General features: G+C 44.6%; 1 pseudogene across 1 annotated transcript in view; it reads left to right on the top strand.

The window, feature by feature from the left end:
• Window positions 1-3,278: 3,278 nt before the first annotated feature.
• The window catches only part of LOC309555565, a 41,315-nt pseudogene continuing 22,319 nt past the window's right edge, over window positions 3,279-22,274 (top strand). The window contains exon 1 of the transcript in view: window positions 3,279-3,388. The product of the transcript in view is annotated as an uncharacterized misc_RNA (transcript). The remainder of the gene's footprint in view (window positions 3,389-22,274) is intronic.

The raw sequence follows: 22,274 nt of genomic DNA, 5'->3' as shown, positions 1-22,274 counted from the left end.
ATAGTGTCCCATCATTAGTATTAGTGGGAGGAATAGTGCCCCATCATTGGTATTAGTGGGAGGAATAGTGCCCCATCATTGGTGTCAGTAATAGGAATAGTGTCCCATCATTAGTATTAGTGGGAGGAATAGTGCATCATCATTGGTATTAGTGGGAGGAATAGTGCCTCATCGTTGGTATTAGTGGGAGGAATAGTGCCCCATCATTGGTATTAGTGGGAGGAATAGTGCCCCATCATTGGTATTAGTGGGAGGAATAGTGCCCCATCATTGGTGTCAGTAATAGGAATAGTGTCCCATCATTAGTATTAGTGGGAGGAATAGTGCATCATCATTGGTATTAGCGGGAGGAATAGTGCCTCATCATTGGTATTAGTGGGGGGAATAGTGCCCCATCATTGGTATTAGTGGGAGGAATAGTGCCCCATCATTGGTGTCAGTAATAGGAATAGTGCCTCATCATTGGTGTCAGTAATAGGAATAGTGCCCCATCATTGGTGTCAGTAATAGGAATAGTGCCTCATCATTGGTGTCAGTGGGAGGAATAGTGCCCCATCATTGGTGTCAGTAATAGGAATAGTGCCCCATCATTGGTATTAGTGGGAGGAATAGTGCCCCATCATTGGTGTCAGTAATAGGAATAGTGCCTCATCATTGGTGTCAGTAATAGGAATAGTGCCCCATCATTGGTGTCAGTAATAGGAATAGTGCCTCATCATTGGTGTCAGTGGGAGGAATAGTGCCCCATCATTGGTGTCAGTAATAGGAATAGTGCCTCATCATTGGTATTAGTGGGAGGAATAGTGCCCCATCATTGGCGTCAGTAATAGGAATAGTGCCCCATCATTGGCGTCAGTAATAGGAATAGTGCCCCATCATTAGTATTAGTGGGAGGAATAGTTCCACATCATTTGTGTAAACAAAACAGAAGCCCTTTTGTCCCCTAAAATTCCATTGCAGAGGATGTATAGAACTTGAATTTGTTGTCTATTATATGCTAATATTACACAAATAAGGGACAACACTACGACTGAATCCAATACAGACATCGTAACAGGTTTAAAAGTCAAAGGAAGCTGAAACATGTAACTGTCAGAATAAAATTGAAATGGAGGAGGGTGGGGAGTTCTATAGTTCAGCTATTTTTTATTATTCTTTCAATGTTTCTTATGTTATTTTATTCTCTTTTATAGCTTTTACATGTCGACCAAGAAAGACGAAAGCTCCAAGTAAAAGATCTCAGAAGGCACCCATTCTTCAAGAACTTTGACTGGGCCAAGTTACAGGAGAGACCGCCACCCCCTCGAATGAATAGTCTGCAAAATCGCACCACATGAGAATGCGTTCCTGTGGGATCCCAGTGTGAACCAGCCCAAAAATATTTTACGATAGATAGATAGATAGATAGATAGATAGATAGATAGATAGATAGATAGATAGATAGATAGATAGATAGATAGATAGATAGATAGATAGATAGATAGATAGATAGATAGATAGATAGATAGATAGATAGATAGATAGATAGATAGATAGATAGATAGATAAGGGTGGAAGTGGGGGAGAAAAAAAGGAAAAGAAAAAAGGAAAAGAAAAGAAAAAGAAAGGAAAGAAAAGAAAAGGAAAAGAAAAGTAAAAGAAAAAAGGAAAAGGAAAAGAAGGAACAAAAGAACAAGGATGGAAGTAGGGGAAAGAAAGAAAGAAAGAAAGAAAGAAAGAAAGAAAGAAAGAAAGAAAGAAAGAAAGAAAGAAAGAAAGAAAGAAAGAAAGAAAAAAAGAAAGAAAGAAAGATGGCATATTTAAGGGAGATGAACTAAGCACCCTAGACTGGTGACCCAGGGATGATCCGATTGCCTTAAGGGTTCAGGAAGGATTTTTTTCCCCATTGGAGCTAATTAGACCAAGGGTTTTCTTTGCCTTCCTCTGGATCATGTGAAGGTTTAGGGGTCTGAAAAGGCACCTTTGAGGAGTCAGAGGATAACACAGATAGATCGATCGATATTTCGATAAAAGTATAGAAATAGTACCTCTAAGCAGGGCCGATGCAAGGATTTTTGCTGACCTAGGCATAATCAAAATTGCCACCCCCTCCCCATAAGAGCAGTGGACAGTATAAAGGGGGGCAGCGAGCAGTATATGGGGGAGAGCAGTGGGCAGTATACGGGGAGGGGAGAAAAAGTGTGCAGTATACGGGGGCAGTATACAATTAGGGGGGGGGGAGCAGTTAGCAGTATATGGGAGGCAGCGAGCATTATACTGGGGTAGAGCAGTGGGCATTGAGCAGTATACAGGGGGTGGCAGCGATCAGTATATGGGAGGGAGCAGTTAACAGTATACGGGGGTACAGTAAGCAGTATACGGGGGGGGGGGTACAGTAAGCAGTATACAGGGGTAGAGCAGTGGGCAGTATACAGTGGGGGGAGCAGTTATCAGTATATAGGGGGCAGCAAGCAGTATAAAGGGAGAGAGTAGTGGGCAGTATACAGGAGGGCGCAGTTAGCAGTATACAGGGGGAGAACAGTGGGCAGTATATGGGGGCAGTATATAGTATATGGGAGGGAGCAGTTAGCAGTATACAGGGGGGGGAGTTCAGTAAGTAGTATACAGGGGGAGAGCAGTGGTCAGTATATGGGGGCAGTAAGCAGTGGGGAGCAGTTATCAGTATACGGGGGGCAGCGAGCAGTATACAGGAGGAAGCAGTTATCAGTATAAAGGGGGGTACAGTAAGCAGTTTACAGGGGGAGAGCAGGGGGCAGTGAGCAATATACAGCGGAGCAGTTTACAGGAGGGAGGAGAGGGAGCTGGAGAATTGATAATGGAGGAAATTGCTGCAGAAGTCACTTACCATATGGGTGTAGGTGAAGACTCCTAGGGTCACCATACATGCTCCTCCTCCGAGAGTCCTCTACCATTTTCAGCATGAGCAACTACCTGTGCAACTAAGTGAAGGTAGCCACACCCCCGCCCACCAGCTCAGTCGCCCAGTGGAGAAGCTGCCGGCTCAGAGAGAAAGACCATCGGGTCTGCCAGCTACAGGAGGCTACATGTCGGGGAAAAAGCTGCACTGTACTACACTGCACCCGGGGGAGAAAGCAAAGGGAGCTTGTAGCTCCCCATGGGCAGCCCTGGTTACATAGATTCAACCTGACGGTCCTCCAGTGGATAGGGGGGTGGCATAAGTAGGAACCGTTCTGTCTATTTCTCTCCTGCCACCTCTGGATGCCTGCGGGAGGGGGGAGGAGGAGAAGAAGCAGAATGTCAGCGGCCGCAGGCGAGAAATGGATGGATCGGTTCCTACATATGCCACCGCTCCCACCCAGGTGGCCCCAGCCCATCGGGCAAATGCCTGGCCAGCCGCCACTGCTTACAACCCCATGAGTGACTTACGGTAAGTCACTTACCTCAGGTCAGGCTTCGCCGGCGCCCCCTGCTAAGTTGCGCCCTAGGCTGCTGCCTGGGTCGCCTTACTGGTAGCGCTGACCCTGCCTCTAAGGAGTCAGAAAATAATATAGATAAATAGATAATATAGATAGATAAGATAGATTAGATAAGATAGATAAGATAAGATAGGATAGATAAGATAAGATAGGAAAGATAAGCTAGATAGATAGATAGATAGATAGATAGATAGATAGATAGATAGATAGATAGATAGATAGATAGATAGATAGATAGATAGATAGATAGATAGATAGATAGATAGATAGATAGATAGATAGATAGATAGATAGATAGATAGCATTTTTTAGGGAGATAAACTGAGCACCTTAGGCTGATGATTTAGGGACAATCCGATCGCCTTAGGGGGTCAGGAAGGAATTTTTCCCCTTTGGAGACAATTAGATCCAGGGGGGTTTTTGCCTTCCTCTAAATCATCAGAATGTTTAGGGGTCTGAAAAGGTATGACCTCGGAAGAGTTAGAGCAGTGGTTCTTAACCTTGTTGGAGGTACTGAACCCCACCAGTTTCATATGCGCATTCACTGAACCATTCTTAATTGAAAAAATAAAATATGATTTTTTCAAATTCAAAACATAGGTATATATTTAGGTATATATTCATACATAGGTGCACAAAATGAACAAAACCAAAAAAAAAAAAAAAAAAAAAAAAAAAGGCTCCATAGCTCAGGGGTTAGAGCACTGGTCTTGTAAACCAGGGGTCGCGAGTTCAAACCTCGCTGGGGCCTCCCTGCAAGTGTTGGTGACTGTATCTCAAAATACAAAACCATTAAGAACAAAGAACAAAACCATTAAAACATGGGGTGTCAGGAGGGCACACACTGGGGGGGGGGAGGTGTTGGGAGGGCATACTATGGGGTATCAGGAGGGCACACACTGGGGGGGCTGGGAAGACATACCATGGGGTGTCAGGAGGGAACACACTGAGAGGGGAGGTGTTGGGAGGGCATACTATGGGGTATCAGGAGGGCACACACTGGGGGGGGCTGGGAAGACATACCATGGGGTGTCAGGAGGGAACACACTGGGGGGAGGTGTTGGGAGGGCATTCCATGGGGTATCAGGAGGGCACACACTGGGGGGGTTGGGAGGACATAGCATGGGGTGTCAGGAGGGAACACACTTTGGGGAGGTGTTTGGAGGGCATACCATGGGGTGTTAGGAGGGAACACACTTTGGGGAGGTGTTTGGAGGGCACACATTGGGGGGAGGTGTTGGGAGAGCATTCCATGGGGTATCAGGAGGGCACACACCAGGGGGTATTCACAATGCTTTATTGAGCTAAATGAAAAGGACATGCATTTCCATCTGTCAGCTAACAGCACCTCTATGCTAAGCTGCAGTAACTCAGCAGAAGTAGCATAGAGGTCCTTGTAAACGAATCCACCATGTACAGCTAGCTGAGCCTACCTCCAGGAACATTCACTCGGCTCCCTCTGCTCATCTGCTCACGCTTCCCTCTTCCAGGCGGGCGCGATCTCCGTGGTCAGGTACATCCCCATCCCGCCCACTCACGCAGCAAGCAGCCTGCAGGAGATAGGCTGGAAACCTGCTGGGGGAGGTACAGGGGGCGGAGTGTCAAGTGTCTATGTGTAATGGCTGTGAGTTGTCCCGACTGCAGCTCTGATTTCCCGGGGTGCGCTCGGCCTCACAATCAGTAATATTTTCTCAGGGGGAGCAATTGCCCCTTTGTCCCCCGCGCCGAACCCCGGAGAGTGACTCACCGAACCCCTGGGGTTCGATCGAACCCAGGTTAAGAACCACTGCCCTAAGTACATCAGGATTGATGGATTTTCAGATATTTACTATAATTTGTGGAATCTTTAACTTTTCTACAGACTAAATAATAAACACTGATTTGGGTTATTTTCAACAAAGAAATACAGCAGAATACACTTTGGCCTAAGTGTCCGTTTACACTACCGCGGCACGATTTCGGGGGCGACCTGTGAAGTCGCGTGCACCGCGACTTCGGCGCGACTTGCACGGACTTCATATAATGGAAGTCAATGCAAGTCGCTCCGATGTCGCCCTGAAGTAGTACAGGAACTATTTTCTAAGTCGGAGCGACTTGAGTCGCTCCTATTAGAACGGTTCCCGTAGCACTGAACGGACCGCGACTTGTCAGGCGGCCAAGTCGCCTGACAAGTCGCGGTAGTGTGAACCGGGACTAAATGTATGAAGAAAGGTTTATTTATTTGCAAACTTTTAGAACAGAAACAAAGAAAAATGCAATTATTTTTTCTGTTTATTTAGCAAAAAATTAAAAACCCAGTGGTGATTAAAAACCACCAAAATAAAGCTTTATTGGTGTAACAAAAAGATAACATTTCCTATGGGTACAGGGTTGCATGACCGCACAATTGTCATTCAAAGTGTGACAGCGCTGAAAGCTGAAAATTGGCCTGGGCAGGAAGGGGGTAAAAGTGCCTGGTAGGCAAGTGGTTAAGAAAAACAATATACTTTAAAACCTCTTCAAGGATCCCACCATCAGTAGTCCACCCTTATTTAAGGAATCTCACCTTACATCAGAAGTCCCCCTAATAATATAATAGTTATACTAGTTTGGCAGCATCGTGGTCCTGATGGGGGAGAAACATCACACTGTATTGGAAACAGAAAAAAAGAACAGCATCAGGTACACCCTAGCGCAGCCTTTCTCAACTTTTTTACCCCAGAGGAACCTTTAAAATAATTTTCCGATCTTGGGTAACCCCATATTAAACCAATTCATTGGGGGTCAGTGGGAAAAATGCACCGTAGATTGATCAGTGAGAGAATGTTCCCCTTACAGTGATCAGATAGTGACCCTTACAGCTGCAAAGATCATTGCGTTATGTCGCTGGCTCTGCTGAGTGGTGCTAACCCCAGAACTTTGCAGGCACCATCAGATGGGAGGTCAATCAGCCACAGATTGAGGAACCCTCAGGAGCCTTTTGAGGAACCTTAGGGTTCTGGTGAACCCTTGTTGAGAATGGCTGCCCTAGTGCATTAACTGTAGCAAAGAGATGAAATAAATGGTAGGTATAGTTGAACAAACTAAGGAATGTAGTTATGGACCATAGGGTGAGTACCTGGATAGAGAACTGGCTCCAGGGGAGAGTCCAGAGGGTGGTGATAAATGGGGAGTACTCGGATGGGGCGGGTGTGGAAAGTGGGGTCCCTGTCCTGGGACCAATCCTGTTTAATTTATTCATAAATGATCTAGAGGAGGGGATATCTAGTACAATCTCAGTATTTGCGGATGGTACAATGCGACTATAAGGAGCCATCTATTAATCTTGGTAAAATAAGAATTTTCCACATCACAGACATATCTCAGCAGCGCAGGGCCCTGAACTGCAGACATAGATCTGTGCGATGGACTCTCTTTGCTACAAGTATTGTGCCATCTCATCCAATGGAAGATTTTCACCAGCAAGTCTTTCCTGCAATGAAAGTTAAAGCGATAATCACTGTGAATAGCGATTATCAGTAAAACTTGACACTGGGAGACATTATGACTATTTAAGCTAATCAAAATTTTCCACAACAGTACTTAACTAGGCATGTATATTAAAAATGAATAGCGCACACATGCATAAGAAATTACTACCAAATTTGAAGACAATCCATAAATAAAAATGGGGATTTGGTCCCACCATATGGCCATATAGTGCTCAAGCCCACCACTACGTCAAAGTACCCCATTATCAGTGGGTCCTACACTATCCATGAAAAAGAGATGAATCCAGCCTTTCTAACCCTTGGAGATAACACTCCTTGCTGGGAAAGATGTGCAAATGCACTACAGGGGACTCCTCCTATATCAACTTGATAGTGGACACCGATAGAGTACAGGTGTGTGTGGGGGGTGGGGTGCTCAACCTCAGAAGTCTGGTCGGACCGAATACATAATGAACAAGCAAAAAATTGGAGGAGCAAACCCAGAACATGTATATCTAAAGGCGGTGCAGCTATGAACCAAGCGACAAGTATATTAAAAAAGAATAGCGCACACATGCTAAAGAAATGACTATCAAATATGGAGACAAATCCATATGGAGACAATCCTCGGTAGTCTGAGGGGTTAGAGCACTGGTCTTGTAAACCAGGGGTCGCGAGTTCAAATCTCGCTGGGGCCTCCCTGCAAGTGTTGGCGACTGTATCTCAAAAAAACAAAACCATTAAGAACAAAGAACAAAACCATTAAAACATGGGGTGTCAGGTGGTCAGGTACATCCCCATCCCGCCCACTCACGCAGCAAGCAGCCTGCAGGAGGTACAGGGGGCGGAGTGTCAAGTGTCTATGTGTAATGGCTGTGAGTTGTCCCGACTGCAGCTTTGATTTCCCGGGGTGCGCTCGGCCTCACAATCAGTAATATTTTCTCGGGGGGAGCAATTGCCCCTTTGTCCCCCCGCCAAACCCCGGAGAGTGACTCACCGAACCCCTGGGGTTCGATCGAACTCAGGTTAAGAACCACTGCTCTAGAGTATCTATATCCTTCTGGAGATATGGCCTCCAGTACTGCGCACAATACTCCAAGTGAGGTCTCACCGGTGTTCTGTACAGTGGCATAAGCACTTCTCTCTTTCTACTGCTTATACCTCTCCCTATACATCCAAGCATTCTGCTGGCATTTCGTGCTGCTCTATTACATTGTCTTCCCACCTTTAAGTCTTCTGAAATAATTACTCCTAAATCCCTTTCCTCAGATATTGAGGTCAGGACTGTGTCAAATATTCTATATTCTGCCCTTGGGTTTTTACGCCCCAGGTGCATTATCTTGCACTTATCCACATTAAATTTCAGTTGCCAGAGTTCTGACCATTCTTCTAGTTTTCCTAAATCCTTTTCCATTTGGGTTTCCCTCCAGGAACATCAACCCTGTTACATATCTTTGTGTCATCAGCAAAAAGACAAACCTTACCATCGAGGCCTTTTGTAATATCACTTATGAAGATATTAAACAAAATTGGTCCCAGTACAGATCCCTGAGGTACCCCACTGGTAACATGACCTTGTTCTGAATGTTCTCCATTGACTACAACCCTCTGTTGTCTGTCACTCAGCCACTGCCTGATCCACTCAACAATATGGGAGTCCATGCTCAATGACTGCAGTTTATTGATAAGTCTTCTATGTGGGACAGTGTCAAAAGCCTTACTAAAATCTAGATATGCAATGTCTACTGCACCTCCACCGTCTATTATTTTAGTTACCCAGTCAAAAAAATCTATAAGATTTGTTTGACATGATCTCCCTGAAGTAAACCCATGTTGTTTTTCATCTTGCAATCCATGGGATTTAAGATGTTCCACAATCCTATCCTTTAATAGGGTTTCCATTAATTTGCCTACTATTGATGTCAGACTCACTGGTCTATAGTTGCTTGATTCCTCCCTACTACCTTTTTTGTGAATGGGCACGACATTTGCCAATTTCCAATCTTCCGGGACGACTCCTGTTACTAATGATTGGTTAAATAAATCTGTTAATGGTTTTGCCAGCTCACCACTAAGCTCTTTTAATAATTTTGGGTGTATCTCATCAGGACCCTGTGACTTATTTGTCTTCACTTTAGACAGCAATCTTAGAACGTCTTCCTCTGTAAAGACACATGCATCAAACGATTCATTAGTCATCCTTTCAAGTGGAGGTCCTTCTCCTTTTTCTTCTGAAAAGACTGAACAGAAGTATTCATTAAGGCAGTCGGCTAGCCCTTTATTCTCTTCTACATACCTTCCGTCCTTTGTTTTTAATTTAGTTATTCCTTGTGTGACAGGAAGTCAGGTAAATCTGTGAATGTAGTCACAGACAGGAGCTACACTTCCACCTGGGTTAGACAAATCACCAATTACTATAGGGTGTCGGCTGCAGAGGTAGCCAGAACTGTCTAAGGAAGTTGAAAGGCCTTCAGCTGTTCAGAATGAGGAAATGAAGGCCTCTATAATTTGTCCAAAGGAAGTCTAATGGATTGCTGCCTCCTGTCGCCGTGTGGGCTGGGAGAGGAGGACAGACAGATGTGTGCCTCCCGACGCTGAGGAAGCCTGGGAGAAGGACTGCTGCCTCCTGTCGCCTTGTGGGCTGGGAGAGGAGGACAGACAGATGTGTGCCTCCCAACGCTGAGGAAGCCTGGGAGAAGGACTGCTGCCTCCTGTCGCCGTGTGGGCTGGGAGAGGAGGACAGACAGATGAGTGCCTCCCGACAAGCTGGTGAGCATGGGAGAAGACCCCCTGAAGTGATGTGCGCTAAGGAGGGTAAACAAGTGTGACGACTACTTGAAGTGAAGTCTTGGATCGTTTCTAGGTGAAAAGAAACCAATGGACATTTCCTGTGTGAAGGGGAAATTAACCAGTTGTGAAGACTTCTCAAAGGTGAGAAAACAAACTATTTCTATGTGGAAGAAATAAAGGGACATGTTCCATATGAAGAGGAAAAGGGGACATTCTCATTGTGAAGAGTGAAGGGACCTGTTAAATGAACTGTGTTTAATGTGAAGAGTGTGAAGAGTAAAGGGACCTGTTAAATGAACTGTGTTCAATGTGAAGAGTGTGAAGAGTAAAGGGACCTGTTAAATGAACATGTGCTGTGTGAAGAGATAAAACATGGACTGTTGAGTATCCGCTGTAGGATAAGAAAGTCTGCCCAACAGTAGGTTGGGGACAGACTTCATTAGATAGGTTCCAGTGTGTGAGAAGGTAGCCGCCCACAGTGGCAAGGATTTATTTTGTTTTATTTTATTTTGGCTGTTTTGAGGCTTGCAATTGTGTGAAGTAGATTGCATGAATAAAACAAAGTGTTGTTTGCAACCACTGCTCGGCTATCTCTCTGTGAAAACGCACCCCCAAAGGGGTCATCCACGCCTACCACCGAGCTAATCCCTCACACTTGTTTTAATTTCCTTTTTTCATTTATATATCTGAAGAATGTCTTATCCCCCTTTTTCATAGACTGAGCTAGTTTTTCTTCTGCCTGCGCTTTAGAAGTTCTTATAACTTGCTTGGCCTCTTTCTGCCTTATCTTGTAGATTTCCTTATCTTCATTGCTCTGGGTTTTTTTATAATTACAAAATGCTAGCTTTTTATTTTTAATGATTTGGGCCACTTCTGCTGAGTACCACAGTGGTCTCTTCCTTTTTTTGCTTTTACTGACAAGTCTAATGCAATTTTCTGTTGCCTTCAATAATGCACCTTTTAAGTAGTCCCATTTCTCCTGGACTCCATGTAATCCGTTCCAGTCTGATAAGGACTCATTTATGACTAATTTCATTTTTGAAAAGTCTGTTTTTCTAAAATCTAAAACTTTTGTTTTTGTGTGGTGTGACTCTTTCACAGTTCTTATATTAAACCACACTGACTGGTGATCACTAGATCCCAAGGTTTCGCCTACAATGACATCATATACCGAATCCCCATTTGTGAATACCAAATCCAAAATGGCCTCCCTCCGGGTTGGCTCCTCAACCACTTGTTGCAGAGACAACCCCAGTAGGGAATTTAGAATATCTGTACTCCTGGTAGAACTTGCTTTTTTGGTTTTCCAGTTTATATCTGGAAGATTGAAATCTCCCATAATGATAACTTCTCCTTTCATTGTCATTTTAGCTATTTCTTCAACTAGTAGATCATCTAGTTCTTTAACTTGACCAGGTGGTCTATATATCACACCTACACGAGTTACTGCATGATTAGCAAACTGCAACGTAACCCAAACTGACTCTATGTTGGCCTCACCAACTTGTATTAGGTTAGATTTAATGCTATCTTTCACATACAGGGCCACTCCTCCTCCTTTCTTGCCTTCTCTGCCTCTTCTGTATAAAGAGTACCCTGGTATGGTTATGTCCCAGTCATTTCTTTCATTAAACCATGTCTCCGTAACAGCCACTAAATCTACATTCTCAGATGCCATTATTGACCCAAGTTCGTTGATTTTTTTACCTAAACTGCGAGCATTTGTAGACAGGACTCTCAGCTTATCATTTCTTAACCTCTGTGCTTCTTACCTGTTCTGGCCTTGTTTCGGGGGGCAATTGGACTCTTGTATTTTCACTCTTTTGCCCCCCTTCCTAGTTTAAATACTCTTTTGCAAATTCTTGGAGTTGTTCACTAAGTACATTTGTTCCTTTGAGAGAAAGATGCGAACCATCTTTTTTGTACAGTTCCTTTCTATTCCAAGTAGAGCTATCATGAGAAACAAAGCCAAATCCTTGCTCTTGACACCATTTACTAAGCCATATGTTGAACTCCTTTATGCGCCTCTGCCTATCATTCTGAACATTATGCACAGGTAGAACTTCAGAAAATGAAATGGTGGATGCAAAATCCTGTACGTCATTACCAAGTGTGATAAAAGATTTTTTCACCTCTGACACTTCATTGCAAGCCAGGTCATTTGTCCCTAGATGGACAAGAACATCCACGTCCCCTTCCTGCTTTGCTTGCTTAACAATATTAATAATACGTCTTCTATCTCGTCTAGCAGTAGCACCAGGGAGACATCTCACAAAACCATTTTCTTTAAGCTCCACACTTCTTATGATTGAATCACCCAGCAACAGCTGCTTCCTTTGAGACTTCACTTTATCTTTTTTGTTCTTGGCAGCAGTCTTGCATACATTAGAGATAGGAGTCGATGGTTTCTCACCCTCTGTGCTTGAGTCCATATCCATGTTGTCATTACATTCTGAGAGTGCTGCAAATGAATTATGGAGAACCACCGACTGTGGGACATGTCTTCTATCCACCCCTCTAAGTCTTCCAGAACCTACAGTAACCCATCTGCCATTTCTGGGGGTCCTCTGTGGCAGTGACATTGCAGCAGTCCCAGCTGGAGTTTGTTTAACAGATAATTTAAATATCTCTGATTTCAAAAATGCAATTTCCTGCTGCAGTAAGGAGAATTGTCTACAGATCTGACAGCATCCGAATCTCCAAAGAGTGGAACATGAAATAAATGCACAACAATTCCTGCACTGAACCAAGTCTGCCATTTTAAAGAGGAGAAAAATATATATATATAATAAAAAAAATTGTAAATTTAAGTCAAACAAATCTTACCTTTTTGTTTCTATTTTTTTCCACCTTCCAGCCTACCTCCTGACTATCTCCTGCAATATCTCTTCACTGTACTTAAAATGTTGTACTTGAATGGAGTACTTGCAGCTAATGAATTAGGCCAGCTAATGAGTCTGTCTCTATATATACACACTCCTTCACAAGCTCCTCCCCAGCAACAAATGTAACACCTTAATGAGCTAATCTCATTAGCAAATGCACAATAGCAAACACCTGACCAAATTCCTTTCCTCTTCTCAAGCAATGGTCAGCAAAAAACACAGATGAGTCAGTTGCAAACTCCAAGCCAATCTCTTTCAGTATCTCTTCAATCTCTTCAGTCTCCTGCAATATCTCTTCACTGTACTTAAAATGTTGTACTTGAATGGAGTACTTGCAGCTAATGAATTAGGCCAGATAATGAGTCTGTCTCTATATATACACACTCCTTCACAAGCTCCTCCCCAGCAACAAATGTAACACCTTAATGAGCTAATCTCATTAGCAAATGCACAATAGCAAACACCTGACCAAATTCCTTTCCTCTTCTCAAGCAATGGTCAGCAAAAAACACAGATGAGTCAGTTGCAAACTCCAAGCCAATCTCTTTCAGTATCTCTTCAATCTCTTCAGTCTCCTGTAATATCTCTTCACTGTACTTAAAATGTTGTACTTGAATGGAGTACTTGCAGCTAATGAATTAGGCCAGCTAATGAGTCTGTCTCTATATATACACACACACTCCTTCACAAGCTCCTCCCCAGCAACAAATGTAACACCTTAATGAGCTAATCTCATTAGCAAATGCACAATAGCAAACACCTGACCAAATTCCTTTCCTCTTCTCAAGCAATGGTCAGCAAAAAACACAGATGAGTCAGTTGCAAACTCCAAGCCAATCTCTTTCAGTATCTCTTCAATCTTTTCAGTCTCCTTCAATATCTCTTCACTGTACTTAAAATGTTGTACTTGAATGGAGTACTTGCAGCTAATGAATTAGGCCAGATAATGAGTATGTCTCTATATATACACACTCCTTCACAAGCTCCTCCCCAGCAACAAATGTAACACCTTAATTAGCTAATCTCATTAGCAAATGCACAATAGCAAACACCTGACCAAATTCCTTTCCTCTTCTCAAGCAATGGTCAGCAAAAAACAGAGATGAGTCAATTGCAAACTCCAAGCCAATCTCTTTCAGTATCTCTTCAATCTCTTCAGTCTCCTGCAATATCTCTTCACTGTACTTAAAATGTTGTACTTGAATGGAGTACTTGCAGCTAATGAATTAGGCCAGCTAATGAGTCTGTCTCTATATATACACACACACTCCTTCACAAGCTCCTCCCCAGCAACAAATGTAACACCTTAATGAGCTAATCTCATTAGCAAATGCACAATAGCAAACACCTGACCAAATTCCTTTCCTCTTCTCAAGCAATGGTCAGCAAAAAACACAGATGAGTCAGTTGCAAACTCCAAGCCAATCTCTTTCAGTATCTCTTCAATCTCTTCAGTCTTCCGCAATATCTCTTCACTGTACTTAAAATGTACTTGAATGGAGTACTTGCAGCTAATGAATGGGGTACTTTGACGTAGTGGTGGGCTTGAGCATGATATGGCCATATGGTGGGACCAAATCCCCATTTTTATTTATGGATTGTCTCCATATTTGATAGTCATTTCTTTAGCATGTGTGCGCTATTCTTTTTTAATATAAAATAATGGGGTGGGCAATTACATGGCAGATGAGGTTTAATGCTGAAAAATGTAAAGTAATGCACTTGGGCGTCAGAAACACGAAAGCAAGCTACTCATTGGGGGGAATCCTCTGGGTGAATCTACAATGAAAAAGGACCTGGGGGTACTGGTGGACAACAGGCTTGGCAGTGGCATGCAATGCCCAGCCGCTGCCAGCAAAGCCAACAGAATACTGGCATGTATAAAAAAAGGGGATTCACTCCAGAAATAAAGAGATTATTCTCCCACTCTACAAGACTCTGGTCCGGCCACATCTGGAGTATGCTGTCCAGTTCTGGGCACCGGTCCTCAGGAAGGATGTGCTGGAACTGGAGAGAGTCCAGTGAAAGGCAACAAAAATAATTAGGGGAATGGAGGGCATCAGCTATGAGGAAAGACTACAAGCATTGAACTTATTCTCTCTGGAGAAGAGACGATTGAGAGGGGATATGATATCAATGTACAAATACTGTACTGGCGACCCTAGCATAAGGAACAAACTTTTTAGAGAAAGGGAATACAATAAGACACGTGGCCACTCACTAAAACTAGGGAAAAAATGGTTTAACCTTAAAATACGTAAGGGGTTCTTCATTGTCAGAGCAGTAAGGATGTGGAATTCTCTTCCACAAGCAGTTGTATCAAAAGGGAGCATCAATAGTTTCAAAAAACTATTAGATGGGCACCTTAGAGACCACAACATACAGGGGTATACAATGTACGGTTAACAGCAAACACACACACATCATAGGTTGAACTGGATGGACTGCTGTCTTTTTTCAACCTCACAAACTATGTAACTATGTAACTATGTAATAGTGAGCCTCTCATGGAAAGAACATCAAGGATTAAGTGAAATGGATGTCTTACGATGTACTGATAAAACAATGACAGGGACCGAAATTACCACATGGATAAAGATCTAACTAATAAATACAGTATCTCACAAAAGTGAAGTACGCCCTCACATTTTTGTAAATATTTTATTCTATCTTTTCATGTGACAACACTGAAGAAATTACACTTTGCTACAATGTAAAGTAGTGAATGTACAGCTTGTATAACAGTGTAAATTTGCTGTCCCCTCAAAATAACTCAACACACAGCCATTAATGTCTAAACCGCTGGCAACAAAAGTGAGTACACCCCTAAGTGAAAAAGTCCAAATTGGGCCCAATTAGCCATTTTCCCTCCCCGGTGTCATGTGACTCGTTAGTGTTACAAGGTCTCAGGTGTGAATGGGAAGCAGGTGTGTTAAATTTGTGGTTATCGCTCTCACTCTCTCATACTTCATACAGGGCTACCACAGGGATAACACTGTACTACTCTGGCGAATAAACTGATTCATTCAGTGTCTTTTGTTGTGATTAGCTGTGATTAGCCAAAGCTAATCACATGGTAAAGATGGACTGTGATTGGCCATGTCTGTCCCATGTGATCACTGTGGCCAATCACAGCTAGCAACACAGAGAGAGGAAGCCATCCATTGTTTACAATGGTCATGTGATCTGCTGTGATTGGCCACTGCGATCACATATTGGCAGCTGCTGTGTCCGGTGGACACAGCCGATGACGCGGCTGCGCAAGCAGCACCTTCTGGGAGGAGGTCATATGTCGTCCACTCAGAAAGACGAAAGGCCCGCCCAGCCATCAATATGCTATAGGCCGGGCGGGAAGGTGTTACTATTCCAAATGTAAGTTGCACCACTGGCGTGCCTTTTTTTGTTAATTTGAATGCCGTTAGCACACAAAAAGAAAGAGTTCCATGTAAAAGATGTTCTACTAATTAAATATTAGTTACAGTAAAGGTTAAATTCCCCTTTTGGAACATGCTACAGATTCCGCCCATATTTAGTAACATGTTCAAGTTCCCCCCCCAACCCATGTGACAGCAAGCAGGGGGATCTTCTCCCAGCACCCATTGTCACTTTTTGAAAAGAGCGTGGCCACACAGGGTTCCGCCCACACTGCCATGCAATTAATTCACAGTTTCCTGTGAATGAATTACCTACAAAAGCCACCTCCAAGGACTCCAGTACTGCCGTCGATGGATATATGGGACCCGGAGGGTCCCGCAGCCTCAGAGAGGGAATCAGGTAGGAATTCCAAAGAAGGAATCAGGTAGCTCCAAAGACTCCATGAGTCACCAGGGTGACCCCTCAAAAAAGTTTAAAACACTGCTAAGGGACAACCCCCACCGCTCTGGCAGCCCACCTGGTTGCCAGCCACAAAGCACCAGTCGATCCCCAAAAGAGATGGAGAGGACCCCACCAGACTCACCACCCCGCAGAAACCAGGCACCGCAGCTACCAGGAGAATCTGCACTGCACGAACGGCGATCAGGAAATAAAAAGATCAAGGAGTCAGCACCAGGGGATGAGGAGGGGCTCCCACCGCCAAAATCGCCGCCCAGGGGGCTCCACTGTCACGGCCACCGCTATTTTCAATGGCAACCCACCGAAAAATGGCCACCGGACTTCACAAACATGGCCGCTGTGCCTTAAGCACACAGGCTACAAGAAACTGTCAGCACAAGGCTCCCAGGGACCCAGGAGGGATTCCTAGGCATCAGAAAAATGGCACAGGCAGGAAGGGGGGACCCTGGCAGGAGCCCCCGCCAGTTACACCCCACCCCCACAGCCAATCGCCTGGTCGCCGGCGGCGCACCCCCCTGCCCCCATCGCCAGCACCCTGCCCCCACCCTAGGTGGTGGACCAGGCCACCCCACAGCCCCAGTGTCAGTGGAGGGGAGGGGAGGTGAGACGGCCCACAGGGACCACTAGACTAATGAGGGGGGTTCTTAATGGGAAGAAGGGGAACCCAGGGGTCCGACGGTCACATGGAGGTGCCTACGTCCACCCCAAAACAATCCAGGGGGAGAGGGGGGGACAGTAACTTAACCATACCAGGAATCAGGTGGGCACCGCTCCAGACAGAACCTCCTCTTCATCAAAATGGGGGGGGGGTGTCTGGAACGCCAGAAGAAACGCTGCGACTTGGGCCGAGACCTGGCCGTATGTGACCTCGCAAGGTGTTTAACTCACAGGCGAGCCCCCGTCCAGTGGGGCTATGTCGCGGCCGACCTAGTGCGGAGCTGAGGTCTGTGCGCGCTCGCTGGCCAGACTAGGGTGACCACTGGATCTAGATTATCCAGTTCATCGCCCAGTCCAGCAGTTGATTGTAGATTTCACAGGAAAAAATCCAGGAGAAAAAAATTCTATCTAAAAAGAAAAAATTGCCAGGACCAGAGATCCCAGCAAGGAACTAGGTCCTTACTCCTGACTAGGCAGAAAAAACTGTACCTATACCTATAGCAGAGAGAGGAAGTATAACCCCTGGGACTGCCCATAGGCGTAGCCAGACTTTTTTTCTGTCTAGTGTCCTACTCCTGTAGGGGGCAGTATAACCCAATGGTTAACCACTTGCCGACCGCCCGTCGTAATATTACTGCGGCAGGGTGGCTCAGCTGCGTCCAGTCATGTAGTACTACGTGACTGGAGTGCATGAGGTTTCGGCGTCGCGCACGCACCGCCGGAGCCACGCTTCTGCTGTGTTTAGTCACAGCGGGAGGCGGGCCGTGGGAGGAGCGGTGACGATTGCCGCTGCCCTCCTGCAATTGTCCGGGAAACCGAGAGAAGACCCGCCTGCTTATATAAACAAACCAGGCGGATCTTCTCTCAGACAGGCAGGGAGGAATCAGCAGTTTCAGCTAAGCTGAAACTGCGATCTCTCTGTGCCTGTCACAGAACCATCCCCCCACACATAGTCAGTAAGTATATTAGGCATACATTTAACCCCTTTGATCAACCCCAGTATTAACCCCTTCCCTGCCAGTGTCATTTATACAGTAACAGTGCATAATATTTAACACTGATTACTGTATTAGTGTCACTGGTCCCCAAAAAGTGTCAAAAATGACAATTAGGGTCCGATCTGTCCACTGCAATGTCGCAGTCCCCCTAAAAATCTCAGATCGCCGCCATTACTAATAAAAAATAAATAAATTAATAAAAAGTACAAAAATCTATCCTGTAGTTTGTAAACGCTATAATTTTTGCGCAAACCAATTAGAATACGCTTTTTGGGATTTTTTTTACCACAAATATGTAGCAGAATACAAATTGGCCTAAACGAATAAAAAAATTAAATTTTTAAAAGAATGTTTTATAACAGAAAGTAAAAAATATAGCATTCATCTTTTCAAAATTGTCGCTCTTTTTTTGTTTGCAGCACAAAATCTAAAAACCGCAGAGGTGATCAAATACCACCAAAAGAAAGATCTATTTGTGGGGCAAAAAAAGGATATCTGGAGATAAAGGAGATTGTATTTGGGTACAGCGTCGCACGACCGCGCAATTTTCCGTTAAAATAACGCAGTGCCGAATCGCGATGTCCGTCAATGATTGAAAGAGAAATAATAAATGCAAATTTTTTTCTGAAAAAATGTGAATTTATTATTTTTTTTTTAGGAAAGGTGAACTTATCTTTTAAGAAGCCAAAAAATTGGTTCTTTTATCCTGACTGGCCGTCATATGACGTCCAGCAGGACAAGCCGCTCGTGCGCACCCCCAGGGGCCCAAGGCGTGGCGATCGGTGGTGCATTGTGTTGCCCTGACACACCGCATCTCCGATCTCGGTAAAGAGCCTGTGACATAGGCACTTTACCATGTGATCAGCTGTGTCCAATCACAGCTGATCACATTGTAACCAGGAAGTGCCTTTTTTTGGGCTTTCCTCTACTTGCGCTGATAGGGCGCGAGTAGAGGAGAGCCCATATGCGGCTCTCCTGACAGGGAGAGCATTGATTATCAGTGCAGGCCCCTCAGAGATGCCTGCCAGTGATGCCCACCAGTGATGCCAATCAGTGCCCTCCTGCGATGCCAATCAGTGCCATAAGGGATGCCAATCAGTGCCCATCAGTAATGCCAATCAGTGCCCATTGGTAATGCCTGTCTGTGCCTCCCCCATCAGATCTGCCTATCAGTGCTGCCCATCATTGCCTCCCATCAGTGCCTATTGCGGCCGCCTATCAGTGCCCATCAGTGCTGCATATTAGTTCCTTCTCATTAGTGCACATCAGTGCAACCTCATCAGTGAAACCTCATCAGTGCTCGTCAGTGCCGACTCATCAGTGCCCATCAGTGAAGGAGAAAACATATTTATTTACAAAACTTTATAACAGAAATACAGTAAAGAAAAAAGAACGTTTTGGGTTTTTTTTCAACTTTTCGGTCCTTTTTTTTTAATAACGCAAAAAATAAAATACCCTGTGGTGATCAAATACCACCAAAAGAAAGCTTTATTTGTGGAAAATAAAAAAGATAAAAAATGTTATATGGCTACAGTGTTGCATAACCGCAAAATTGTCATTCAAAGTGTAACAGCGCTGAAAGCTGAAAATTGGCCTGAGAAGGAAGGGGGAGTGAAAGTGCCTGGCATTGAAGAGGTTATTTTTTATCCACTGCTATATATACTCCAACTTGCAGACTCTCATAAATATGCGTTAGGACTGCAGTATACGGAGGAGCCATGGTGGTGCAGTGCAGCTTCCACATATATTTGCAAATATGTGCAACTAAACCCTCTGTTTTCATGTAAATTCTTAGACAGGGACAATTGTTTATTTTTTTTTGTTTTTTAAGCAGGCTAGCTGGTAAGTGTGCTGGGAATTGTTTTTTTTTTTTTTTTTTAAGCAGGCTAGCTGGTAAGTGGGCTGGGAATTATTTTTTTTTTTATTCACTTGTGAGGTGCAACGCCCTTCCATGTGCACCTTTCTGCAAAGGCTAGTTATAGCCTGGGGTGGCTGCCATTTTTTATAGCTTTTTCTCTAAATCTGGAGTGGGGACACATTGGATGCCTTCAGCTTCCATTGTGCTTTTGCTTTGCTTCTAATGTGTCCCTGCACCTTAAAGAGGAGTGGGCTCCCTCCAGGCACACCTGCCCTTAATTTATTCCCTGCTATTTATCAAAAATATGAGTAAGGGCTCTTTTACGCGGTCCGCCTCCGTAGGCGGATCCGTGCTGCTCAGCGGGGATCGATCCACCTATCCCCGCTGAGCCGGCGGATGACAGCTCCGTCTCCACTTGCAGTGTGGAGAGGGAGGTGTCAAAGCTCCCGCTGCTCTCTATGGGGGATCGGATGAGAGCGGACTGCCTGTCCACTCTCATCCGATCCGATCCCTGAACGAATGGAAAAATAGGGTTTCCATCTGTCCAGTTTTCACGGACAGGATCGGATACGGATGGCAGCGGGTGTCAGCGGACATGTCTCCGCTGACATCCGCTGCCCCATAGAGCTGCATGGAGGATCCGATCAGTTCCGCCTGAAAAACCGACAGGCGGATCTGATCGGATTGCCCGTGTGAAAGAGCCCTAAGGCCCCTTTCACACGGGCGGTGAGCCCGACGGACTCCATTTTGCTCAGTGGGGATCGATCCGCCGATCCCCGTTGAGCAGGCAAATGACAGCTTAGTCTCTGCTCTGTGTGCAAAGACGGAGCTGTCAGATCTCGATCTCCACTGCGGGGGATTGGATAATAAACGGACCGTCTGTCCGTTTTCATCCAATCTTATCCGATCCGATCCACCAGATGGATGGAAAATAGGGCTTCCATCCGTCCGGATTTCATGGACAGGATCGGATCGGATAGGGGCGGGTGTCAGCGGAGATGTCACCGCAGGCATCTGTCGCTCCATAGGGCTGCATGGAGCATCCGATCCGGTCTGCCTTTCAGTTTTTCAGATGGACCGGATCGGAAAGCCCGTGGGAAAGGGGCCTTAGGACTACACTACACAGAGGAGCCTTGGCGAGGCAGTGTGGCTTACACATATATTTGCAAATGTGTTTTTAACGTGTATTGTTAGGGTCTGGTTTTTACTCATTTTTTTTTGTAGGATAGCTGGTAAGTATGCTGAGAAATGTTTTTATTTGAAAAGACATCCAAGAAAACCTTAAAATCTACAAAAACATCATCGTATAATTTTGGATATCTCGAGAAGAACACATATACACTATATTGTCAAAAGTATTGGGACGCCTGACTTTACACGCACATGAACTTTAATGGCATCCCAGTCTTAGTCCGTAGGGTTCAATATTGAGTTGTCCCACCCTTTGCAGCTATAACAGCTTCAACTCTTCTGGGGCTGTCCACAAGGTTTAGGAGTGTGTCTATGGGAATGTTTGACCATTCTTCCAGAAGCGCATTTGTGAGGTCAGACACTGATGTTGGAGTAGAAGGCCTGGCTCACAGTCTCTGCTCTAATTCATCCCAAAGGTGTTCTATCAGGTTGAGGTCAAAACTCTGTGCAGGCCAGTCAAGTTCCTCCACCCCAAACTTGCTCATCCATGTCTTTATGGACCTTGCTTTGTGCACTGGTGCGCAGTCATGTTGGAACAGGAAGGGGCCATCCCCAAACTGTTCCCACAAAGTTGGGAGCATGAAATTGTCCAAAATGTCTTGGTATGCTGATGCCTTAAGAGTTCCCTTCACTGGAACTAAGGGGCCAAGCCCAACCCCTAAAAAAACAACCACACACCATTATCCTCCCTCCACAATATGATTTGGACCAGTGCAAAAAACAAGGTCAATAAAGACATGGATGAGCGAGTTTGGGGTGGAGGAACTTGACTGGCCTGCACAGCGTCCTGACCCCTACCCGATAGAACACCTTTGGGATGAATTTGAGTGGAAAATGTGAGCCAGACCTCTCCACACTGAAGCCGCCACTGACAGCTCAGCGTGGGACCAGGTTTAGCGTTAGTTTTTTTTGCAGGTTAGCTGGTAAGTATGCTGAGCATTTTTATTATTTGAAAATACTGCCAAAGAACATCATCATATAATTTTGGATATCTCAAGAAGAACACATATCTTCCATATAAAAAATTATTGTAAAAGATTCAGCGCTGAATAAATTATCAAGGACCAGCAGCTAACACTAAAAGGGTAATCCAACACCTTCACAGTAATATAGTATAAAATAGTGTAGCGCAGTCCATATATAAATAAACTCAATTGGTAATAAATAAATTAAAA

The sequence above is a fragment of the Pelophylax lessonae genome, assembly GCF_965119305.1.
Source record: "Pelophylax lessonae genome assembly, chromosome: 5".
Classification (NCBI taxonomy): Eukaryota; Metazoa; Chordata; class Amphibia; order Anura; family Ranidae; genus Pelophylax; species Pelophylax lessonae.
The sequence above is the reverse complement of the archived record's forward strand: the minus strand, read 5'-3'. Positions and strand labels throughout refer to the sequence as shown.